The sequence below is a fragment of the Sciurus vulgaris genome (genome assembly GCF_902686455.1).
Source record: "Sciurus vulgaris genome assembly, chromosome: 6".
In the NCBI taxonomy this organism is placed as follows: domain Eukaryota; kingdom Metazoa; phylum Chordata; class Mammalia; order Rodentia; family Sciuridae; genus Sciurus; species Sciurus vulgaris.
In genome coordinates, this window is record NC_136466.1 from 103,972,521 (window position 1) to 103,998,982 (window position 26,462).

General features: G+C 38.7%; 1 protein-coding gene across 1 annotated transcript in view; it reads right to left on the bottom strand.

Moving 5' to 3' along the window:
• ATG10 (autophagy related 10) overlaps nucleotides 1-26,462 on the bottom strand; it is a 291,694-nt gene that overhangs the window by 253,343 nt on the left and 11,889 nt on the right. The gene's annotated exons all lie outside the window — the stretch shown is intronic.

Here is a 26,462-nt window from a genome sequence, read left to right on the forward strand (position 1 = left end):
CCGCATGAGACCCTCAGTAACGTAGGGAGTCCATGTCTCAAAATTAAAAAAAAATAAAAAAGAGGCCAGATGCTGCAGCACACGCCAGTAACCCAGTGACATGAGAGGCTGAGGCAGGACTGCAAGTTCAAAACCAGCCTCAGTGATTTAGCAAAGCTCTGGGCAACTTAATAAGACCCTGCTGCAAAATATTTTAAAAAGGGCTGGGGATGTGACTCAGAGGTCAAGTGCCCCTGGGTGCAATTCCTGGGACCAAACAAATAAATAATCAATTGGAAAGGCAAGTTTCTTCTGAGTACAGGGAAAAATTCCATTCTTCATAAATTTGGTTGAAGGCATCCTCTTGCTCTCCAACCTAACATCTAGAGGAAGAATCTAAGTGTAGTGAGGGAGTTGAAGAAGCACTTGCTCATTCTAACCAATCAACCCCATCTCCAAACAAGTCCCTTATCAAGGTGAGTAAGCCAAAACTATCAATATCAACATGGGATCAAAAGGAAGCCCTTGTATATGAAAAAAGGGGCACTTCCATAAAGTATAAGAGGGAAAACTTGCTTCAGTTATAGGATTAAATTCAGTATTAGGAAATTTTAGGAATTATCTATAAAAAGAACCTGGCCCCGTGGCACATGTATAATCCCAGCTACTCAAGAGGGTAGGCATAAGGATAGAAAGTTCAAGGCCAGTTGGGGCAATTTAGGGAGATCCAGTCTCTAACTAAAATTAAAAGGACCAGGGATATAACTCAATGGTTAGAGCACCCATGGGTTCAATTCCCAGTACTGGAAAAAAAAAAAGAAAAGGAATTATCTAAAATATAAAACAAGGAAAGAGATTAGGGAGCTGTGGATGTAGCTTTGTGGTAGAGTGCCTCTGGGTTAAATCCCCAAAACCACAGAAAAATAGAAAGGTGGGAGGGAAGGAAAGAGAGAAAGAGGGGTCACAGTTTACTATTGCCATTTAGTGTTCAGGGAGCTGGTATAATAAGCATCCTACAAAATGCAGGGCAATCCCACACAATGAAGAACTGTTCATAAAACTGCCACTACAGCCTATAATCCAAGCAATTTGGGAGGCTGAGGCAGAAGGATTGTAAATTCAAGGTCAGTCTCAGCAACTTAGTGACAAACTCAATAACTTAGCCAGACCCTGTCTCAAAATTTTAAAAAAGTAAAAATGAACTGGGGATACAGCTTAGTGGTAAAGTGCCTCTGGGTTCAATTCCCAGTCCAAACAAACCAAAACACACACACACATACACACACACACACACACACTTTTAGCCTCCTTTGAGAAACACTGGAAAGTTGGTTATGGTTCCAAGTCTGGAGAACTTAACTCTAGGGCTTCTCAGAGTATCCTTTCAAAAAAAATTTTTTTTAATCACAAACTGCATTTCACTCAGTAAACATTTGCTTCCAAGTAAATGAAGATAAACTAAGGCACACTAAATTTTTAAAGAATTTATTTGCGTAGACAGCAATTCATGAATCAGGCAGCTCCATAATGCAAATAGCTTGGGGTTCCATCAAAAACAGGGAAAGGTTTTTATGAAGTGAATACAGACCAAGGCAAAGGAAATATCTGACTGGCTAAAATGGAGCAGAAGCCTTATTTATATTATTCCAGTGGAAAGCCCTTAGAGGTTAGTTGGTGGTTCATCTTAAGTTTCATTTTGTTAGAATATGACAGTTTACAGAGTTCACTGAGGTTTGTATAAGAGGAAATCTGTGGCACTAGAGCCTCCTCAGGCAATGGCTTCACGATGATTTTAACACAGGAAATGGTTTTTATAAAGCAAGTGGTGTTTCCTTTTTAAATTTCACCACCATGAAATTCCTAACAGTCTGTGGCCTACCTTTAACAATTGTACCCAAAAAAACCCTGTAACTTTTCACAAAAAAATTTCAAAGTAATTCATTCTAATCTCACCTTTCTATTCAGGATTCATATTTTCATGATCCTGTTATCTTTCTTTTCTCCCCATGGTACTGGGAATTGAACCCTGGGGTGCTCTACCATTAAGGTATATCTCCAGCACCACTTTTCAAAAAGTGTTTTATTTTGAGACAAAGTCTCCCTAAATTGCCAAGATTCACCATGAACTTGTGATCCTCCTGCCTCAGTCTCCAGAGTAGCTGGGATTACATGCAAGCACCATGGCACCCAGTTTATTTTGCAAGCTATTACATGTTTATAAACTACATCAAATACAAAATAGGATATAAATTTAAAACTATAAGCAACAGAAAAAAATGGTTAAATGGTTAATAGAAAGCCACACAGTCAGATAGGAACAATGAATATATATACATATATATGGTAGTAAGACAGGAAGACCCTGAGAGTTTTAAGAGACTTTAAAAAAGAAATATAGCCAATCTGCTTGGGAGGTTGAGGCAAGAGAATTTCAACTTCAAGGTTAGCATGCACAACTTAGTGAGACCCTGTCTCAAAAAATAAAACAAGCCAAGGATGTAGCTTACTGGTAAAGAGCCCCTGGATTCAAACTCCAGTACTGCAAAAAATAGTACATGCTTTTTGCATTCAACAGATTGTAATCAAATTTTTAAGAAAAGATTCAAACTGAAAAGAACATTAGAGAGTAAGACAGTAAAAATTGGTAACAAATTTAGATAATCATCGATTAAAGAATTAGTATGACTTAAAACAATAATTTTAAAAAGTATCTATTAAGCTTTTACTATGTATCAAGAACTGTGATAATTCAAATCCTCACAGTACTTAGGTAAATTGTCATGATTTGCTCTATTTGCGGGGGGGGGGGGGGGGGGGGGGGGGGGGGTTTACCAGAAATTGAATCCAGGGGCACTCAACCACTGAGCCACATCCGCAGTCCGCTTTTATTTTTTGAGACAGGGTTTCACTAATTTGCTGAGGCTAGCCTCAAACTTTCAGTCCTCCTGCCTCCTTAGTCACAGGTTTTGCAGACATGTGCCACTGCACTTGGCCTAATATTTTAGCTTTCTTATTTGTGGTACTGGGGTCAAACTCAGGGCCTTTTGTATGTCTGGGAAGAATTTTATAAGTAAGCCACACTCCCAGTCCCAAGATAATAGCTATTAAGGGTGGCCAAGAGTAGTATGTATCCAGAGTCAATGCCCTAGAGGAGTTAAGAGTTCAACTAATCCCTGATTTATAAGAGGCAATCAAAGGAAAGCAATAAGGTAGAAACAGGGGTGGGGGTGGCAGTGAGCATAGGAACAGTTTGAAATGACATTAAATAAGCAAGTAAAGAGCCTAACTAGAGAGAAGATTGAGGATTACAGGAAAATCTGGGAGGCAGGGAGCAAGCAGTTTATAAATGGCCTTAAAACTTTAAATGGAGATTCCATTTAAAACAGTGGACAGACAATAAGAAACCACTGTAGGTTATTGAGCTCAGAAGGGATATTAAAAAGGTTTTCTTGAAAAGATATTACATGACAGTAATATAAAATAATCCTAACTTCAAAGCTAAACTCCTATTAGTAATTACTCTTCTTGGATCCTATAAACTAATGCATTCAGACGCTTCAAGGCCTAGGATGGCAGGAACATTAGAGAAGCCTCTGCTGCTGCCTAGTTTCTAGCAATCTCTCTGTAAGCCAGATACCTTCAGGTAGTTTATTTTCCATTCCCCTATTTTCCAATTGTTTTATACCCAGCCTGCTTGACCCCTAAATACATTTGTTTTTAACAGATAATCTCTATTTTTTTTATATATCTTTTTTTTTTATATATTTATGATTCAAATACAACCTCTAAGATCCTAAACATATCCATAGGTTTCAAAGATATAGATAATAAAAGCAAACCTAGTCTAAAGGAATCTACTTATTAAGCTTCATTCTACTTGTTTTTTCCTAAGAGGATGCTTTCCCAGAAACTTACTAAGCATTAGGAACTGCTATCATGATAAAATTTCACAAAACATTATGCCTAGTCAAGTGAGGTGGTGCATGCCTACAATTCTAGCAACCCAGGAGACTGAGCAGGAAGCTCTCAAGCTGCACAGCCTGGGCAGCTAGTGAGACCCTAAAAATAAAATATACACAGGCTGGGAGTGTAGCTCAGTGATAGAGCACCCCTGGGTTAAATCCCCAATACCCACCACCACAAATATGTGTGTGTGTGTATGCCTAATTCAATTGCCCCATCATGCAGCAAGATCTGTTTAATATTATGGTTAAATAAAAAAGGAGACGGTAGTTGGAAAGCAGGGGAAGGGAAATAATCTTGTAACATTTTCCATATCCAAATGAATCCAGTTTAGAACTATTCTACTAGTTTCCTTAACGAAATACAAATTAACAATTTTAAAACTGTGTACTTTAAAGACTTTAAATTTCTCAGTTACTCAAGTTCCAAGTTTTGGTTAAGGTTTTCATTTTGTAATGTTCCTCTTGTCAAATTTGATTTTTTTGGAAGCAAGGAGGGAATGATTCTTCTACCTAGAACCCCATGATAAATTGAGTAGTGCATGGGGCCTATGTTTTCCAACCCTGAAAAGCATAAATTTAAACTTTTGCCACTAAAGATTGGAGGCTGTTGTCAAATTATAAGTTATAAACATGACTCAAACCAAATGCACCTTTAGCAAAGATATGCTGAACTGATAATGAAGGAGCATGCTAAATGGTAAACTGAAGAAAATGATGGACCAGTTACTAAGGATCGCTTGAGTCCAGGAATTGGAGACCCAGAGGGGAACATAGCAAGACCAAGGCTCAAATAAAAAGCTTAAGATTGCTATCCTAAAAAAACCACAACCTTCAGGAGTTATTTTCTCCCAATCAGAAATAATTTGTATCTCAATTAGTTGAAAATACGTAATTGGAGATGTTTTAAACCCCTAAACCCTAACCAATACTATGTTAAAGTACGGTCCTCTAGGTTCTTTTTTTTATATAACTGAACCATCTTCGGGTGGGCCTGATGGACAAGGTTCCCTTTTGATATTTAAAGGACATGTAGCCATCCTTTGGCTGTATTTCCCATGTTTAAATATACATATATTTTAAACCACAACTAAAAATGTTTCTACAAATCAGATAAGTATTCCTCATCACCTTCCCCCACCTTGTGATTTTAAAAGTTCTAGGGAGGGTGCTGGCTACAAATAGCAGGTTATTCCTCCAGCACTTAATCTGAAACCCCTTCAAGTGGGACTCGCCAGTAATTTAATATCCTTTGTTTCAATGCTACACACACAAAGGCTTGCTATTTGTGAGATTTTTTAAAGAATGCAAACTATCCGCGTTAAGGGTGAGCACACAGAGTGGGGCCCCTGGAGTGCTGAAGACACCGGCTGCGCGTACGGGGGCAGAGAGGCGCTGGGTCGCGCGCGCTTCCCGGGAGCCTGAGCAGCGGCTCCAGGGTTACAGCCGCGCGGGCCCCTAGTTCTGGGGCGCGAGTCCCGCTTCCCAGGCCTTTTGTTCCGGGCTGGGCTGCTTCCCCGCCCACCCGCTCCCGCCCTTCCTCCCTGTGCTAGGAGTGGGGTGAGAAACGGTGGCGGGGAAGCAGAGCCGGGAGTAGGACGGCGGCATTGGCTGTGGGAATACTCACCCGCTCCGCTCGGCCCCTGACCCCGCAGCCCCAGCCTGGCGGGGGCGGGGCGACGGGGCTGGGGGAGGGGAGGCGGGGATCTGCACCTAGCGCCCGTGAGGCTATCGCCGCGCCTGCGGCCCCACGGGAGGAAGGAGGTAGCCCGCGGGGGCCTTGAGGGCGGCCGGCGGTGGCGGAGCGAAACCAGCACGCCGCGAGGGAGACCAGCCAGAAGGGCGCGTCCCCTCCCTCAGCGGCTACCACCACCAACAACGGAGTCTGGGCATGCGCAGTGGGCTTTGCCGCGCACCGGGGGAGCGCTCCGCGCAGGCCTGTGACGTCGTCTGCGGCGCGCTCAGGGCCCGCTGGGGCTTGGACGCGGTTTGTGGTGGGGTGAGACCCCTCTGCTGCCCGCCTGTGGGAACCAAGGCCCCGCCCCGTGCTCGGTCTGCCTTCCATCCCTCCCCAGCCCGGTTGGCCAAAATTTGTGCCCTCCGCGGAGGACAAAGGCGGCTCATTGCGGAGTAGGAGCAGAGGGCAAGGAGAAACTTGGCGGAAGGGGCACCAGCGGTTTCAAGGGTCCCTGCACACTGTCCTCCAACAAATTTTCTAATATCGGAAATATAAGAGTGACCAATGAGGAGCAAGAATAGAGCAACAGAAAGAATGTAGTGTCACTACCTTACCCCCAAGAGGTTAGAAACCACACTTAAAACGCAGACGTGTCCACCACTTGAACACTTAAAGAATGAGGGAGAAGTTAGGAATTCGAATATCGAAAATATTACTGTGGCACAAATCTTAGGAAAAAAAAATTGTGTGTGTGTGTAAGTTGGAGGAAAATAAGAATAGGGAAAAGACTAGAAAATGACTAAGAGTTATGGGGAGATGAAACTGAAATAATAAACATCTGAGGGGAAAACGCATCTGCTCCTGTAAACAATAGAATTGTATTTGTTGTAAAAGAAAGGAGTAAACACAGGTAAATTGATGAAAAAATCTACCTTCAAAATTTCAGGGGATGGAGCCGGAGAGGTGGGGCATGCCTATAAACCCTGCTACAGGGGAGGCTTAGACAGGAGGATGGCTAGTTCAAGGCCAGCTTGGGCAACTTAGACTTTGTCTCAAAATAAAAAAGTTTTGGGGTTGCAGCTCAGTGGTAGAGCCTCCTGGCTTCAACCTCCAGTACCCAGTGAGGGGAGGGGGGTAATTTCAGGGCATGGTTTTGATTCCTATAAACAGTCATATAGAGATCACCATTGAAGTAAACTAGGTCATGACCCAGGACTGTAAGTCCATAACCACTTCAAAATTAAAGTTTGTTTGTTTTGATTTTTTAAACTTTTTTTTTTAGTTGTAGATGAGCACAATACCTTATTTATTTCTTTCTTATTTATTTATTTATTTTACATAGTGATGAGGATGGAAACCCAGTCCCTCACACATGGTAGGTGAGTGCTCTATCACTGAGCCACAATCCCAGCCCAGTTTATTTTTTAAAGGAACAATACTGATCAGTGGTAACCAGGAGTAAGGAATGGGAAGAAATTAACTAAAAGTGACTTAAGAGATTTGAAGGGATTATGGAACTGCTCTATATCTTGATTGTACTGATGATTAAATCACTTTTGTTTCTCAAATCCCATTAAAAAGTATAATTTGTGCATGTAACATTTTAAATTCATTTTTTAAAAATATTGCTAGTAAAAATAAACTTCAACTAACATTTTAGCAACTACAAATTGATAAGTGCAAGTTTAAATTATACATTTGATCTTTTTAAGTACAAGACAGTGAATTTTTATTTGTTTTGGGAATTGAACCCAGGGGTATTTTATTTTGAGGCAGTCTCACTAAATTGCCCATGCTGGTCTTGAACTTGCCATCCCCTCACTCAGCCTCCAGAGTTGCTGGTATTACAGGCTTGCCCAGTTTATAGGATTTATGTAAAATGATAATCCATAATATCCTCTAGATACTATGATCCTACAATGGGACACAAGTTTAAAATTACAGTCAGTGTCTTATTTTTCAGTCTGTTCAGTCCCTATCACTTGTACTTTCTGTTCATATCTCACAGGTTACACAGGGATACAAAGAAGGTAGAAAATGTAGCCATTTGCTCAGGCAAACCTTGAAAGGGTGAGATGTTTTATTACTTAAATGAAGAAGAGGAGAATGGATACTGAGAAAAAAATGCTATCTAGACTGCAGCTTATACAGCAAATCTCTTCTACCATTCTCCAGGAGAACCTCAAGGAAATGTAAATTACATAAGTTAGAGGAGGTAATCTGATTGGATGGCAGACATAAGAAACTTGTCTTGAAACTGTGTATGCATAATACTTACCCAAATATATGAGAGAAAAAAGCAATAGTTGGCAAACCTATAGAGACAGTAAAAAGATCAGTGGTTGCCTGCCAGAGTTTGCCAAGAGGGAAGCAAAGAGGGGCAGGATGAACATGTGGAACATAGGACATTTATTAGGGCAGTGAAACTATAGTATGTGATAGTATAATGGTGAATATATGACATTTGCATCTATCAAAACCCATAAAACTATCCAACACAAAGAATGAACCCTAATATAAATTACACACTTTTGTTAATAATGTATCAATATTGGCTCATCAATTCTAACAAAATGTACCACACTAATGCAGTATTAATAAAAGGGGAAACTAGTAGACAGGATGCAGTGCAGTAGACAGGATGCAGTATGCAATCCAGTAGACAGGAATTCTCAATGCAATCTGCTGAATCTTCTGTAAGCCAATGTTTTCCTTAAAAAAATGAAAATGTCTATTAATTTAAGAGAATGATACTGCCAAAAAGAAAAAAAGGTCCATATCAGAGAAAGACAGAATTGGAGCGCTAAAAACAACCAGAGAGAGATGATTCAATCTATCATACCACTTCTACACATGAACTTTACATGAAGTACAAACTATTTGGGGAGTTTGCATTATTATTACATTTTAATAATTTTTCCCCAGGGACACTTAACCACTGAGCTACATCCCCAGCACTTTTTTTTGAGACAGGATCTTGTTCAGTTGCTTAGGGCCTCACCAAATTGCCCAGACTAGCCTCAGACCTGTAACCACATTGCTGATGCTGACTTTGAATTGGAATCATCCTGCCTCAGGCTCCTGACTTGCTGGAATTACAGACATAAGCCACTGCCCAACAGTTTTTATGAATTTTGATTAAGGTATGCACCTTTGTGCTATGATCTGATTTTTTGGGGGGAAGTTGTACTGGGGATTGAACCCAGGGGTGCTTAACCACTGATTTACCTCCCCAGACCTTTCATTTTTTTGTTTGAGACAGCATCTTGCTAAGTTGCTTGGGCTTCACTAAATTGCTAAGGCTGGCTTCAAATTTGCAATCCTCCTACCTCATCCTCCCAAGTTGTTGGGATGACAGATGTGCACCACCATGCCTGACTGGTCTAAATGCTTTTATTTCTCCAAAATTCATATGCCAATTTCTTAACTCCCAAGGTGATGATATGAAGAGATGGGGGCTTTTCAATGAACTCAGAACCAGGTCTTTACAAGACATGAAATCTACTGGTAACCTCGTCTTGAACTTTCCAGCATCTGAATCTGTAAGAAAAGATTTTTGCTCTTTATAAGACATTCAGTTTATGGTATTTTGTTATAGTAACACAATAGACTGAGACATTATGCAACCATATCATAACCAAAATGTAGAATACTTCCATCATCCAAAAGTATTACCCCATATTTATTTATTAAAATTTTTTTTTATTTTACAGACACATTTTGGTTCATTGTACACAAATGGGATACAACTTTTCATTTCTATGGTTGTACACAATGTAGCTACATATCATTCATGTAATCATACATATATATAGGGTAATACTGTCTGTTTCAATCTACTGTTTTCCATCTCCAACCCCTCCCACCTCCTTTTCCTCTACACCATCCAAAGTTCCTTCATTCTTCCCCTCCCCGATCACCCCCCATCATTATATATTGTTATGCACTTATCAGAGAAAACATTCGACCTTTGGTTTTTTTGGGCTTGGTCTATTTCACTTTGCATGCTATTTTCCAGCTTTATCCATTTACCAGCAAATGCCATAATTTTTTTTTAATGTAAACAAATGGGTTACATGTTGTTTCTGTTTGTACATGGAGTAAAGGCATACCATTTGTGTAATCATAAATTTAAATGGGGTAATGTTGTTTGATTCATTCTGTTACTTTTTCCCTTCCCCCACCCCTCCCACCCCTCTTTTCCCTCTATACAGTCCTTCCTTCCTCCATTCTTGCCACCTTCCCTAACCCTAACCCTAAACCTAACCCTAACCCTAACACTAACCCCTCCCACCCCCCATTATGTGTCATCATCCGATTATCAGCGAGATCATTCATCCTTTGGCTTTTTGAGATTGGCTTATCTCACTTAGCATGATATTCTCCAATTTCATCCATTTGCCTGCAAATGCCATAATTTTATCATTCTTTATGGTGGAGTAATATTCCATTGTATATATATACCACAGTTTCTTTATCCATTCATCAATTGAAGAACATCTAGGTTGGTTCCACACTCTGGCTATTGTGAATTGAGCAGCTATGAACATTGATGTGGCTGTATCTCTGTAGAATGCTGATTTTAAGTCCTTTGGGTATAGGCCGAGGAGTGGGATCACTGGGTCTAATGGTGGTTCCATTTCAAGTTTTCTAAGAAATCTCCACACTGCTTTCCAGAGTGGCTGCACTAAATTTGCACCAGCAATGTATGAGTGTACCTTTTTCCCCACATCCTCTCCAACACCTATTGTTGCTTGTATTCTTGATAATCGCTATTCTAATTGGGGTGAGATGGAATCTTAGTGGAGTTTTGATTTGCGTTTCTCTTATTACTAAAGATGGTGAACATTTTTCATATGTTTGTTGATTGCTTGTAGATCTTCTTCTGTGAAGCTTCTGTTCATATCCTTAGCCCATTTGTTGACTGGATTATTTGTATTCTTGGAGGAGAGTTTTTTTTGGGTTCTTTATAGATTCTGGAAATTAGAGCTCTATCTGAAGTATGAGTGGCAAAGATATTCTCCCACTCTGTAGGCTCTCTCTTCACATTACTGATAGTTTCCTTTGCTGAGAGAAAGCTTTTTAGTTTGACTCTATCCCAGTAGTTGATTCTTGCTTTTATTTCCTGTGCTATGGGAGTCCTGTTAAGGAAGTCTGATCCCAAGCCGACATGTTGAAGATTTGGACCTATTTTTTCTTCTATAAGATGCAGGGTCTCTGGTCTGATTCTGAGGTCCTTGATCCATTGTGAGTTGAGTTTTGTGCAGGGTGAGAGATAGGGGTTTAATTTCATTCTGTTGCATATGGATTTCCAGTTTTCCCAGCACCATTTGTTGAAGAGGCTATCTTTTCTCCATTGCATATTTTTGGCACCTTTATCTAGTATGCGAAAGTTGTATTTATTTGGGTTTGTGTCCATGTCCTCTATTCTGTACCATTGATCTACCTGTCTATTTTGGTACCAATACCATGCCGTTTTTGTTACTATTGCTTTGTAGTAGAGTTGAAGATCTGGTATTGCGATACCCCCTGCTTCGCTCTTTCTGCTAAGGATTGCTTTAGCTATTCTGGGTTTCTTATTCTTCCAGATGAATTTCATGATTGCTTGCTCTATTTCTGTAAGGTACATCATTGGGATTTTAATTGGAATTGCATTGAATCTGTATAGCACTTTAGGTAGTATGGCCATTTTGACAATATTAATTCTTCCTATCCAAGAACATGGGAGATCTTTCCATCTTCTAAGGTCTTCCTTAATTTCTTTCTTCCATGTTTTGTAGTTTTCATTGTAGAGATCTTTCACCTGTTTGGTTAGATGATTCCCAAGTATTTTTTTTTTTCAGGCTATTGCAAATGGAGTTGTTTTCCTCATTTCCCTTTCAGCTGTTTTGTCGCTTGAATAAAAATGCTTTAGATTTATGCATGTTGATTTATAACCTGATACTTTGCTGAAATCATTGATGAGGTCTAGACGTTTTCTGGAGGAGGTGTCTGGATCCTCTAAATATAGAATCATGTCATCCGCAAATAGGGACGATTAAGTTCCTCTTTTCCTATTCGTATCCCTTTAATTTCTTTAGTCTGCCTAATTGCTCTGGCTAGAGTTTTGAGGACAATGTTGAATAGAAGTGGTGAAAGAGGACATCCCTGTCTTGTTCCCATTTTTAAAGGGAATGGTTTCAGTTTTCTCCATTAAGAATGATGTTGGCCATGGGCTTAGCATAAATAGGCTTTACAGTGTTCAGGTATGTTCCTACTATCCCTATTTTTTCTCGTGTTTTGAGCATGAAGGGGTGTTGTATTTTGTTGAATGCTTTTTCCGCATCAGTTGAAATAACATATGATTCTTATCCTTAAGTCTATTGACATGATGGATTACATTTACTGATTTATGGATGTTGAACCATCCTTACATTCCTGGGTGAACCCCACTTGATCATGGTGCACTGTCTTCTAATATGTTTCTGGATAGAGTTGCCAGAATTTTGTTAAGGTTCTTTGTGTCTGTATTCAAAAAGATATTGGTCTAAAGTTTTCTTTCCTCAATGTGTCTTTTCCTGGTTTGGGTATGAGGGTGATATTAGCTTCATAGAATGAGTTCGGTAGGGTACCCTCCTTTCTATTTCCTGGAACACTTTTAGAAGTATTGGAATGAGTTCTTCTTTGAAGGTCTTGTAGAACTTGGCTGAGAATCCGTCTGGTCCTGGGCTTTCTTGGATGGTATGATTTTGATGGCTTCTTTTATTTCATTGCTGATATTGATCTGTTTAAATTGTCTGTGTCACCCTGGTTCAGTTTGGGAGGAGCATATGTTTCTAGAAATTTGTCAATGTCTGTCTTCAGAATTTTCTATTTGTTGGAATATAGATTTTCAAAGGGGCTTCTCATTATGTTATGTATTTCGGTGGTGTCTGTTGATATTTCCTTTTTCATCACAAATTTTAGTAATTTGAGTTTTCTCTCTTAGTGTGGCTAAGGGTTTGTCTATTTGTTACTTTTCAAAGAACCAACTTTTTTTTTCTCAATTTTTTGAGTTTTTTCTTTTTTCAATTTCATTGATTTCAGCTCTGATTTTAATTATTTCCTGTCTTCTACTATTTTGGTGTTGTTTGTTCTTCTTTTCCTAGGACTTTGAGCTGTGATGTTAGGTCATTTAGTGTTGACTTTTCATTCTTTTCTGGAATGCACTCCATGCAATGAATTTTCCTCTTAGTACTGCTTTCATATTGTCCCAGAGATTTGATAGTTGTATCGTTATTCTCATTGACCTCTAAGAATTTTTTTATCTCCTCCCTGATGTTTTCCATTATCCATGTTTCATTCAATAGCATATTATTTGTCTCCAGGTGTTGGAGTAATTTCTGTTTTTTATTTGTCATTGATATCTACTCTCAGTCCATTATGATCTGATAGAACACAAGGCAGTCTCTCTATTTTTTTGCATTTCTTAAGGGCTGCTTTGTGGCATAACATATGGTCTATTTTCGAGAAGGTTCCATGTGCTGCTGAGAAGAAAGTGAATTGCTTGTTGATGGATGGAATATTCTATATATGTGTGTTTAGTCTAGGTAATTAATTGTGTTATTGAGTTCTGTAGTCTCTTTGTTTAGTTTTTGTTTGGAAGATCTGTCCAGTAGTGACAGCAGTGTGTTAAAGTCACCCAGAATTATGTGTTGTGGTCTATGTGATTCCTGGAATTGAGAAGGATTTGCTTGATGTACAGGGATGCACCATTGTTGGGGCATAAATATTTACTATTGTTATGTCTTCCTGATTTATGGTTCCCTTAAGCAGTATGAAATGTCCTTATCTCTTCTGACTAACTTCGGCTTGAAGTCCACTTTATCTGAAATAAGGATGGAAACCCTTGTTTTTTACTGAGTCCATGTGCATGGTAGGTTTTTTTCATCCTATCACCTTTAGTCTCTGGATGTCTTTTTCTATGAGATGAGTCCCTTGCAGGCAGCATATTGTTGGGTCTTTCTTTTAATCCATTCTGCCAGTCTATGTCTTTTGATTGATGAGTTTAGGCCATTAACATTCAGGGTTTTATTGAGATATGATTTGTATTACCAGTCATTTGGCCTTATTTTGGTTTTTTGGCTTGGTTTCTCCTTTGAGTGGTTTTTCTCTAAGGTAGTTCCTCCCTTTGCTGACCTACTTTGTTGTTTTTCATTTCCTCCTCATGGAATATTTTGTTGAGAACATTCTGTAGTGCAGGCTTTCTATTTGTAAATTCTTTTAACTTCTGTATATCATGGAAGGTTTTTTTTTCATCTTCAAATCTGAAGGTTAGTTTTGCTGCGGTATAGGATTCTTGGTTGGCAACCATGTTCTTTCAGAACTTAAAATATGTTGTTCCAGACCCTTCTAACTTTTAGAGTTCAGGGTGAGAAATCTGCTGATAACTCTATTGGTTTCCCCCATATGTAATCTGATGTTTTTCTCTTGCAGCCTTCAAAATCCTATCTTATTTTGTATGTTAGGCATTTTCATTATAATGTGCCTGGTGTGGTCTGTTGTGATTTGTGCATTTGGTGTTCTGTAAGCCTCTTATTTTGATTTTCTATTTCATTCTTCATTTTCATTCCTCTTATATTTGATTTTCCATTTCAATTTTCTGATATTATTTCATTGAATAGGTTGTTCATTCCTTTGGTTTGTATGTCTGTGCCTTCCTCAATCCCAATAATTCTTAAATTTGGTCTTTTCATGATGTCCCATAGTTCTTGGAGGTTCTGTTCATGATTTCTTACCATCTTCTCTGTTTGGTCAACTTTATTTTCAAGGTTAAATATTTTGTCTTTATTGTCTGAGGTTCTGTCTTCCAAGTGGTCTAGTCTGTTGGTGATGCTTTCCATTGAGTTTTTTATTTGTTTTATTGTTTCCTTCATTTCAAGGATTTCCATTTGTTTTTGTTTGTTTGTTCATTTGTTTGTTTGCTTTTGAGAGTCTGTCTTTGTTGAAATGATCTTTTGCTTCCTGCAGTTGCTCTTTCTTCTGCTTATTGGTATTATCATCTATTGCCTGCATTTGCTCTCTTATCTCATCCTTTGCTTCACAAATCATTTTAAGCGTGTATAATCTGAAGTCCTTTTCTGACATTTCTTCTATCATACTGTCACTGGATTCTATTACTATAGAATCTAGATTTGTTTGGATCATTTTCTTCCCTTGTTTTTTCATGTTGTTCATGTATCTTTCCTCTAGCAGTGCAGATCTGGGGTATTGCAGTTTCCCCCCTATATATAGGCTATAGTGATCCTATAGGTTTCCAAAACCTTTTCTTTAAGGGGAGGTCAATGTTAGCAGCGCCCAGTTCAGACAGTATGCAACCCGAAACCAAATAGCCCCTATGAGGACGTTAACAATATTATCATAATAAACAGAAGGAGTTCAATTATTATCTTCAGTATAACAAATGGATTTGCAATAAGTCTACAGTTTCTAATGGAGGACAGAGAGGTGTGGAGGGGTGAAGGATGTAGCTGTTAATGGGATAAGAAAAGAATATATAAAGTTCTAGATCATAGAAGGAGTGAGAGTGTAATCAAAGAAGTCAGTTGTTAGCACGGGAAAAGGGGAAAGAGACTCTGAGGTAACAGGTACAAAAGGAAAAGAAAGAATTAAGCAAAAGTAAGTATTGCAAACCAACACATGCATTTGTTACTCACATAAAGTAACCCTGTTCCTAAGGAACCTGTGGAAATGTCTATTTCTTTCAGTGAACCTTGAAAGTGTCACGAAATTTCAGGAAAGAATCTAAGCAGAGTGTACACAGAAATTAAACTTTTAAATGGGTACTTAATATTTCACCCTTGAAATAAAAATAATTACTTATAACAGTTTAATGTATAAAAGTATAGTATACACAACGTGAATGAGTTGCCTGCATGCGTGTGGGCCTGTGGTCTCAGCTATGTGCAAGGTTGGCGTAGGAGGATTAATGAAACCAAAACTTTGAGAACTGCCTGAACAACATAATAATCCATCTCACAAATAAATAAATAAATAAAAGAAGTAAATAATAAAAAGTGAATGGGTAAAGTAACTAACACATGAATTCCGTTGTTCACGCTCTAATTTGATTGTTCCTGTTAGAAATGTCCAGTTGGGTTTACATATTATCAGCAAATGTGAGACCTAGTGAAGAGCTAATCTCATCAGATACACACATGGAATTTATTTCTAGTGTTTATTAATAATGTTGTGCCTCAGGTCGGGTGTGGTGGCACACACCTGTAATCCCAGAGGCTTCAGAAGCTAAGGTAGGAGGATCGCAAGTTCAAAGCCAGCCTCAGCAACTTATCAAGAACCTAAGCAACTCAATCAGACCTGCCTCTAAATAAAAATTTAAAAGGGCTGGGATTGTGGCTCAGTGGTAAAGAGCCCTGAGTTCAATCCCTGGCACCAAAAAATAAAAATAAAATAATAATGCTGCACTTCAGAAATCAAATGCAATCTCTTAAAAGAACCAAACTATGAAATTCCAAATGTCATCATCTAATAAAAATGCACTCTAAATTTTCACTTTAGCTCCCTACTTCATAAAATCCCTAAATGAGAATTTGTACAAATAAGCTGGAAACAGTGGCACATGCCAATAATCCCACTGGCTCAGGAAGCTGAGGCAGGAAGATCACAAGTTCAAAGTCAGCCTCAGCAAAATCAAGGCCCTAAGCAAACCAGTAGACCCTGTCTCAAAAAAAAAAAATAAAAACTAAAAAGGACCGAGGATGTGGCTCAGTGGTAATGTGACCCTGTGTTCAATTCTCAGCACCCCCACCCACCTCCAAAATTTTTCACTCTGTATAGCAGGGTAGGTGACACCCACCTACCATCCCAGCAACTCAGGAGGCTAAGGCAGGAGGATCTCAAGTTTGAAGCCAACCTCAGAAATGTAACTAGACCCTGTTTGGAAAAAAAAAAAAAAAAAAAAACTGGGGGTGATGTAGTTCAGTGGTAAGGTACCTCTGAGTTTAATCCCCAGTATAAAAAAATTTTTTTTACTTTGTATGAGTTAGGAAACAAGCCCTTTCAATAACCAGTTCCTAAACTATAGTAAAAGTAATCAAAATATGTCTCATGGGTTGCTATGTATATTTCAAAATGTAAACAAGTAGGCTTAACTGAAGAGACAAGGAATTAATGGAATAAAGAGGATCTTTAATTCTTCTTTAAGGATATCATACAAGCCGGGTGCAGTGGCTCATGCCTGTAATCCCAGAGGCTCTGGAGGCTGAGGCAGGAGGATCAAGAGTTGAAAGCCAGCCTCAGCAACTTAGAGAGGCTCTAAGAAATTTAGTAAGACCCTGTCTCTAAATAAAATACAAAAAAGGCTAGGGATATGATTCAGTGGTTAAGTGCCCTTGGGTTCAATCCTCTGTAAAAAAAAAAAAAAAAAAAAAAAAAAAGAATATCATACAAAAGCCAGGCATGATAGTGCACACTTGTAATCACAGCAACTCAGGAGGCTGAAACAGGAAGATAGTAAATTCAAGGCCAGTCTCAACAATTTAGCAAGGACCTACGCAACTTAACAAGACCCTGTCTCAAAATTCAAAAATGGCCTGGGGATGTGGCTCAGTTAAGTGTCCCTGAATAATCCCCAGTACCAAAATAAAAAAAGAGAGAGAATAATATGCAAAATGATCTTGTATTAATTGTATAAAATCTAATCTCAAAAAAGTAAGATATTTTTGTTTTCAGAGTCCAAATGTTCTCTTTCTGTGTCTGCTATACAAAAATGAGACAATGACATTGAAAAACCTATGGGAAATGATTTTATCAATAATCTTTGAAAGGTAGAATCTTAGAACTGAGCTCCCAAACTAAAAAACAGATACAAAACACAAGAAAAATTCTAGAAGGCAAAGCCACTTAGCAAGACTCTATCTCAAAATAAAAAAATAAAATACAAACTGGGGATGTGGCTCTGTGGTTAATTATCCCTGGGTTAATTCCCCAATACAAAAGAAAAACCAGAAGAACTATCTGAAATTCTTGAAACTATCTGAAAACCTCTCTCCAGAGAATGTTTGTAACTTATTTATGATATGTCAGGCTTCATGAACTAAAAAGTCTAACATCTTTGCAGCACTAGGGATTAACCCAGGGGTACTCTACCACTAAGATATAGCTTCAGCCCTTTTTAAATTATCATTGTTATTTCTTTTATTTTTCTTGAGGCAGTTGCCCAGGATGGCCTTGAACTTGTAATCCTCTGCCTCAGCCTCCACAGTAGCTGGGATTACAGGTGTGTGCCACCACACTCAACTAAAAGTCTTAACAACTTTGCATGAAGGTGCTTATAGAAATATTTTTATGACTCACCATAATATAAATACATTGGCCACATGATGTTAGGGTGACCCTAAGGAAAATATTAGTGATTCGTATATTTCCTCCTACCATTTTCCCTAATACATGAAAGTACCAAATCTACAAACTGCAGAAGTTAAATTAAGAGTGATACTTGACAAACAGAGAAACAACATGTATCCCATTTGTTTACAATAAAAAAATAAAAATAAAAAAAAATTAAAAAAAAGAGTGATACTTGAACACTACTGCAAAAGAAAGAAAAAACAATATTTAAGGGTAAAACTGAGTATCCAAAATAAGTGGAAAAAGGCTTTAATTAAAGTGTGTTAACAATGTTTTTTAGTTCAAAACCATTTATAAAATCAGAGAGAAAGGAACTCAGAATTGTATTTGGGTCCATAGCCTCTGAACTTGGAGCGCTCCTTTCTGCTCTACAACCATTTTCCCCTTTCACCACAAGTCCTCTCTAAACCCTGCTTCAGGATCTAGTTTCTTCCTTCAATCCTATCTGGTTTTTACCTTTCAGAAAATCATCAAGATCATCCCTTGATGATACCCCCTGACACACACCTTCAGTAATGATGATAAAAATTTACTCATTTTTCAAAATACCTTTTCCTTCATTTCTGGGAATTTGGAGAAAAAGTGAAAGGAAATGAGTTTTAGAGTGGTAAAGAGTTGGAATGTTAGCAGGAAGCCACAATATAGAACCTTGAACACTGTTATGGAGTTTCTATATTATTCTGTGATAGGATAGATAGAGCTCTGACTGAATACAAAGGGAAAAAATCATGTAGAAAATGGAACTCCATCAAAGACATTTTGAAAGGTTAACCATGGCTGCAGTTTGTCCAGTGAATTGGAGAAGAGTTGGTAAGCTGTTGAAATGGTACAAATGAGGAGGTATAGAGTCCTAAACTAGGGTAGATAGAGACAGCCTGAAGGTCCTGTCACTAATTCCCACCAAAAGCATGCAGTGAAGCAGGGGTGGGTGAGAAACCAGTCACACTATGCAGCCACCTAATGCCAGAAGTCATAAACTGACCACCCACAACTCATACAACATGCCTCACTGAGATGTCCAGTTTGATCTTCACTGGGTTCAAAAAATATCTTCTTAAATTAGTTGCCAACATTTAAAAATTCAGAGATTTCTCCTCCCAAATCTGAACTTTTTTACTTTTCTTGAAATAAATATATTCCAGTAACCTCTGAACTTGGAGAACTCCCTTTTGCTCCAAGATTTGGTAACATTTTGGGCCCACATTTCCAAAATAGCAATGTACAGGGCTGGGGAAATAGCTCAGTCAGTAGAGTGCTTGCCTTGCAAGCACAAAGCCCTGGGTTCGATCCCCAGCACTGAAAAAAAAAAAAAATTGTACACAAAATGGCAATGTACAGAACGGAGGCAGTCTGGGCAGTCACAAACCTTAGGCCTGGGTCTCCCCATATTGTTTTGTCCCCGGCAGCTTGACTCATTACCACCTTGGTCTCCAAAGACATTTGAGTTTGTAATTCTAGCCCTAGGGTTATAGAGCTATCTTCTGAACAGTATTTTGTTTTGTTTTGATACTATCCTTGCACTCAACCCCACTCGAAAGAGAATAGTCCTTAATTAGAGGTGTAACTCTTACTCTAAAGGGAAGAGAATTTTCCTCATGCAGCAGCCAATATCGACAAATAAGAAACTAAATTGGCTAGGGTTGTGGCTCAGTGGTAGAGTGCTTGCCTAGCATGTGTGAGGCACTGGGTTTGATTCTCAGAACCACATATAAATAAATGAATAAAATAAAGGTCCATCAACAACTTAAAAAAAAAAAAAAGAAAGAAACTAGATTTAGCCGTAGCATTTTAGAGACAGACAACTAACAAAGAAGAATCCTGAAAAGTGGTTCTTAGGGCATTGGTTTAGAATTTAAGTGAAGAAACTTCTGACGGATATAATTTCTCTTCTGAAGATTCTCTCCAGCCCCCACCCCACCTCACCCACACAGAAGTGCAGCTCCATACCTCACCTTCCCCTTCCTCTGAAACAGTAATATAAGTTTTTATCATGTTGCCGCTGGCTTTAAAAAAAAAACCTGGTGATGTCAGGAGAACAGTTACTCATGCTTTAATTCCAGTGACTAGGCAGGAAGATCATAAGTTCAAGGGCCAGTCTTGATAATTTAGTGAAACATTGTCTCAATTTTAAAAATTAAAAAAGAAAAAAAAGGACTGGGTTGTAGCCTTAGGGGTGGAGTGCTTGCCTAGCCCACCTGTGAGGCACTGGGTTCGATCCTCAGGCATCTCATAAAATAATAAATAAAACAAAGGTATTTTTTCATCTATACCAAAAAAAAATTTTTTTTTAAATAAAGAAAAGGGAGAGGCTGGAGATGTGGCTGAAGGTAGAGTGCTCCTGGATTCAATCCCCAGTACTACCTATCCCCAAAACTGGTGAAAGGGAAAGTTTCCAAGGTATAATCACAAAAAATTATTACAGATCAAAAGGAATCAGAGAACTATACTTGGTTGGGGGTATAGCTTGGTGGTGGAACTTGTGCTTAGCATGTATGAGACACCTGGATTCAATCCCCTCAAAAAGAAAAGAAATAGAGAGGGAAACCTATACTCTTTCAATGAACAAAAAAACAACCTTCTTATTTAATCATCATATATCAGAAGCATTAATATCAAAATCAGACACAAGACAAAGAGATCTGTTATCACTATTAATAACTTTGTAGTGAATATATAAAAAAATTAAGAGCAATAGGGGTTGGGCTTGTAGTTCAGTGAGAGGAGCGCTTGCCTAGCATGTGTGAGGCCATGAGTTCGATTCTCAGCAGCACATATAAATAAATGAATAAAATAAAGGCATATCAACATCTAAAAAAAAATTTTTTTAAAAAAGAAAACAACAACAAAAAAGACCTTTAATTTGCAAAAGAGCTCACCCTACTTAAAAGAATCAAGAGAAATGACTGAAAAACTATTAAAACTAGTAAGAAAATTCAGTAAAGTAACTGGATACAAAATTAACACAAAAAAGTATCATTCTTTTATATATCAGCAATAATACAAAAGGAAATGAACAAAAATTCAAGGGTTGGGGTTATAACTCAGTGACAAAGCACTTGCCTAGCATGTAAGAGGCCCTTGGTTTGATTCCTAACATCACAAACAAAACAAAAAAGACAAGTGAAAATTCAAACACAGTAGTAAACAAAACTATAAATACCCAGAATGAAATTAATAAAAGGTGCAAACAAGCAGGGCACAGTGGCACACACCTGTAATCCTAGCACACACCTGTAATCCTAGCAACTCAGGAGGCTGAGGCAGAAGGATTGCAAGTTCAAGGTCAACCTCAACAATTTAGTGAGACCCTGTCCCAAAATTTTAAAAAAAAAGACCTGGGGATGTAGCTTAGTGGTAAGGTGCCCCTGAGTTCTACCTCTGGTACCAAAAAAGAATAATAAAAGGTGAAAACTAGGTCACATTATCCTGGACAGGGAGATTCCCTAAGGGCTTAAGGCCTGTCTAATCATTAACAGAGAGTGGGGCTGGAACCTACTATAAGAGACTGACCTCTAAAGGTCCATGAACCAACCACTCTGTCAAAGCTTAGTGCAGGCCTGTGACCAAAAGGATATCATAGCTTTTCTCCCCAGTGATGCTCTGGACCTGATCAACTCCTGCATCTCCTAGGATCAGTTCTGTATCATGGGATCAGTTCAAAACTGTTCTCAAGTTTCTCTGAGCACCAGATAAAGCAGAACCAACCCACAGAGAACCAGGATTCATCACTTTTCCAGAATCAGATAAAACTGTGAAGAAGAGAAAACTTCTCTAAGAACAGATTTCTGGCAGCAGGGCATAGTGGAACATGCCTGTAATCCCAGGGACTCGGAGGCTGAGGCCGGAAAAATCACAAGATCAAGGCCAGCCTCAGCAATTTAGAGAGAATTTATCTCAAAATAAAAAATAAAAAAGAACTGGGGATGTGACCTCAGTGGTTAAGCACCCCTGGGTTTAATCCCCAGTACCAAAAAAAAAGTAGTTAAAATTTCTGGTATAGCTTAGTGGTAGAATGCTTGCCTACATGTCTGAGCACTTGGGTTCAATCCTCACCACTGCAGAGGAAGAAAAAAACAATTTACAGAGAATTCGACTCATTGTGTATGTGGAAATAAATGCTTTAATAATATATCTAAATAGAATTTTTAAAAATGTTTTGGAATATGTTTACATTATTAAGATATCCCCAATTACTAGAGTCCCTAGTATTTTAGAATTTTGTGCCTATTTGACTATGGTTTGGTTTCAGGATTATCTTTTCACTCTACTGCACATTGTTTTCCTATGACAATTTATAATGTAAACAAAGGTGTGAAGCCCCAGAAAAGCATTAGATAGTTAAGCTAAACATTTTTATCTATTAAATTAAAGCAGGTCACCTGAGGACTTCTCTAGATAATACTTCATTCGTCCAATAATAATGAGTAAATAGAGTGAAATAATAAAATAGACATCTATTTCAAATCATCCTTCAATCAAAGCCTTTTATTTAATAAACCCAGCTCTTAATTGCTGAGGTTTGTTGTTGTTGTTGTTGTTGTTATTGTTGGTTGTTCTTGTATGTGTGTTACTAAGGATTGAACTCTGGGCACTCTACCACTGAGCAACAAGCCCAGTCAGCCCCTTTTTATTCTTTATTTTGAGACAGTGTGTCACTAAATTGTCAGGCATGCCATGAACTTTTTTTTTTTTTTGTATTGGGAATTGAACCCACGTGTGTGCTACCATTCAGCTGTATCCCCAGCCCTTTTTATTTTTTTTCTTTTAAGATAGGGTCTTGCTAAGTCTTAGGGACTTGCAAATTGCTGAGACTGGCCTCGAACTTGCAATCCTCCTGCTTCAGTCTCCAGAGTAACTGGGATTATTGGGCATGTGTCATCCTGTCCTGCTGCCTTGAATTTACAATCCTTTTCCTTGAGCCTGGGAGTAGATGGAATTATAGGCCTGCACCATCAGGCCTGGCCAATTACTAAGGTTTCATATAGCAAAAATAAATAACCCTAAACTGAATAGGAAATAAAAATTTTCTATTTTTACCTTTGATGATTTCCATTCCCAACCATCACCTATCTGTTGTGAATGTTTAATGAATTCTGAACAATGATGCTGGAATGTTTTTTCTCCAAAAAACTCATCTTCTTCCATTTCAAATAACTGCAATAAAAAACTCAGTATTAACAACAGCTTTAGAACAGATATTGAAAGGAATTCTCCTAATCATTTACTTCTTTAAACAAGTTTGAGCTACACAATGGAAAATAACCTCAGGGTCATTCCAAAACATGTTGTTTCCCATCTTTCACACCCTGTCCCATTTCCTTTATCAGTCAACATGAAACTCAAAACTTATATTTGTAACAAATATATATCTATAGAGGTCTTTTCTTTCTGTTTGCTTTTTGTTTTGTTTGGTTGGTTTTAGTGTTTGCTTTTGTTTTTGTTTTGAGTTCTGGGATTGAGTCCATGGGCCTCATGCATGCTAAAAAATGCACACTACCACTGAACTACCCTCAGCCCATCATCTATGTTTTTAATAATGGCAAGGGTATTGATGAGTATAGCATAAGTCCTCCTGTTATATTTTATTAGAACCTATACTTAGTAAAAAGTTTATTTTGGCCCAATGTGGGAGAACTCCCTATAATCCCAGTCACTGAGGGAACGGAGGTGCTGACATAGAAGAGTCACAAGTTTTAAGGCCAGCCTGGGCAACTAAGAGAGACCCTATCTAAAATTTAAAAATAAAAAGGCTGGGGATGTAGCTCAGTGGTTGAGTACTTCTAGGTTCAATCCCCAATACTGGGGGAAAAAAAACTATTTGGCCCCAGGGTCAATGATCTGTCTATAGTAGCTGATTCCCAAATCAGTATTCTGATTATTCAGACTTGGTATAACCTATATAGAATGTGTTCATTCATCCAACAAATATACATAGAATATCTATTAAATAGTAGGCACTGTGCTTAGATGAAGGTTAAATATTTTTTAAAATGAAAAAATATATATTCCTTGCCTTTGAAGAGCTCATACTCTAACAAAGGGAGATAACTAACAAAAAACAATTATAGTAGAAACTTTCTCTGTGTCTGTGTGTCTGTCTGTCTCTGTCTGTCTCTCTCTGTCTCTGTCTCTCCCTCTCTCTCTCTCTCTCTTTCTCTCTTGGTATTGAGGATTGAACTCAGGAGCCCTTGACCACTGATCCACATCCCCAGCTCTATTTTGTATTAGAGACAGGGTCTCACTGAGTTGCTTAGTGCCTTGCCATTGCTGAGGCTAGCTATGAACTCGCAGTCTTCCTGTCTCAGCCTCCCTGGCCTCTGGGATTACACCACGCCCGGCTTACTTTTCTTTTTGAGACAGGCCTTGGTATGTTGCTTAGGGCTTCACTAAGTTATTGAGGCTGGCTTTGAACTTATACTCCTCCTACCTCAGTCTTCTGAGTTGCTGAGATTATAGGCACGAGTCACCATGCCCAGCTACAACAGAAACTCTCTTAACCAATCTCCATTCAACAACATACTAGATTAACTGTCACAATGTCCAGTCTCTTTCTGTAACACTGATGACTGACGCATGCTGAGCATGAAGCACCCCTGCTCCCATCATGAGAGAGGGACATAATCACTCACAGAAGGATGGACTTCAACAATACAGTAGACATACTGCCCCTTGCAAATGGAGAAAAGGTATTTGAGGATGAATATAAAACTCTGAGACATCCTTAAAAGAAGACTGAAAATTAAGGAAGAAGTCACAAGACATTTTGATGCAGGGGCAGATAATGTGCTTATAGAGAGTAAGAGTTCAGTGGTGAAAGGGGAGCATCTGAGAAAACAGTGTAGATTTGAAATTGCTGGTGTGGAAAATGGAAGGACAACATTTAGTTGCTGAGGCTGGCTTCAAACCTGTGATCCTGTTGCCTCAGCCTCCCAAGTCACTAGGCTTATAGGTGTGCCCACTGCATGTAGCCAGAGGTCAGTATTAGGATGAGCAGAAAGAAGTGAAGACCTAACAAGGCCAGAGATCATGTTTATAGTGCCACACTCTGTGACTTGCTAAGATTGTCTTTAGAGTGTTCCGCCTCCCTATCTCCAAGTATGGGAATAAGCAGAGAAGGTACATGAATAATGCAAAGTTGGAGGCTAGGGGTATAGCTGTATTCTAAAGCACTTGCCTACTATGTGGGAAGCTCTAGTTTAATCCACAGCACCATTAAAAAAAAAAAAAGTTGGGTTTTTTGCTGGGTTGATTCAATAGAAGGACAAGAGTATAAGAGGGGAAAGGAAATGCTTGTGAGAATAGCTCAAAAATCCAGGTTAGGTAGGAAAGAGGTTGAAGGGACTGAGAAAATATAGAGGAATTGAAGAATATGAGATACCAAAAAGGCCCAAGCAGAGTGGCATACACCGACCTGTAATCTCAGTGACTCAGGAGGATCTCAAATTTGAGGCAAGCCTCAGCAATTTAGCAAGGCCCTCGACAACTTAGTGAGACCCTATCTCGCAATCAAAAAATAAATAATAAAAAGAGTTGGGGATGTAGCTCAATGGTAGAGTACACCTGGGTTCAAAGAAAAAGACAGCAAGAACATTTAAGAGCTGTAGTAAGAGGTGAGAAATAGAAAAATGGGAAGACTATATAAATATTAGAATCTGCTGGTCTCAGGTGTGGCCATGGGAGTCAGTACAATAGTAGCTTAGAGATGAAACATCATGGGAGATCAGGAAGTTTAAAGAAACATGACATTTGGATCCTTCTCAAGAGGACACTAAAGGCTACTACCACTGAACAGAGATAGCAGATAAGAAGAAAAACTGACCTTGCCATAACTTATAGAACCGAATTACATGAGCCTCAAAAGAGGAGGATCTCTTACATGAGGTAAAAGGAAGCAGTCACCTAAAATTGGTATCAGGAAAGTGGGGACTATCAGCAATCTCCACACCCAGAGTCATGTGAGATGGAGAAAAAAGTAGCTTCCACTTAAAGGGCTTTGGAGTTTTTTTTAAAAGCCCACTTTTTTTTAAAGCTGGGGATGAAACTCAGTGGTAGAGCACTTACCTGGTCCTGGATTCAGTCACAAGCACTATGAAACACACACACACACACACACACACACACAAATGTAATTTGTAGAAGCCTAACGAAGATATTACTATTATTTGAGATTTATATATGAAACCAACCACATTGTATGGACCACCCCTCAAGCTAGAGATACACAAGGCATATTATGGTATAGGAACCATTAGCTAAAGTTTTCTCAACTCTTTTGACCACAGAATTCGTTTTCCTAGAAACACTTTTTAACATAAGTCACAGAATATAGTAAAGCGTTGTAGCGGGTTGAGTTAAGGTAGTTTCTTTACGATGGATATGTGCTTCTGAGATCACAGTGGATAGTCTGGGAGGGTGGGAGAGCAGTGGAAGACAGGCTGGGAAGAAAGCACCAATGC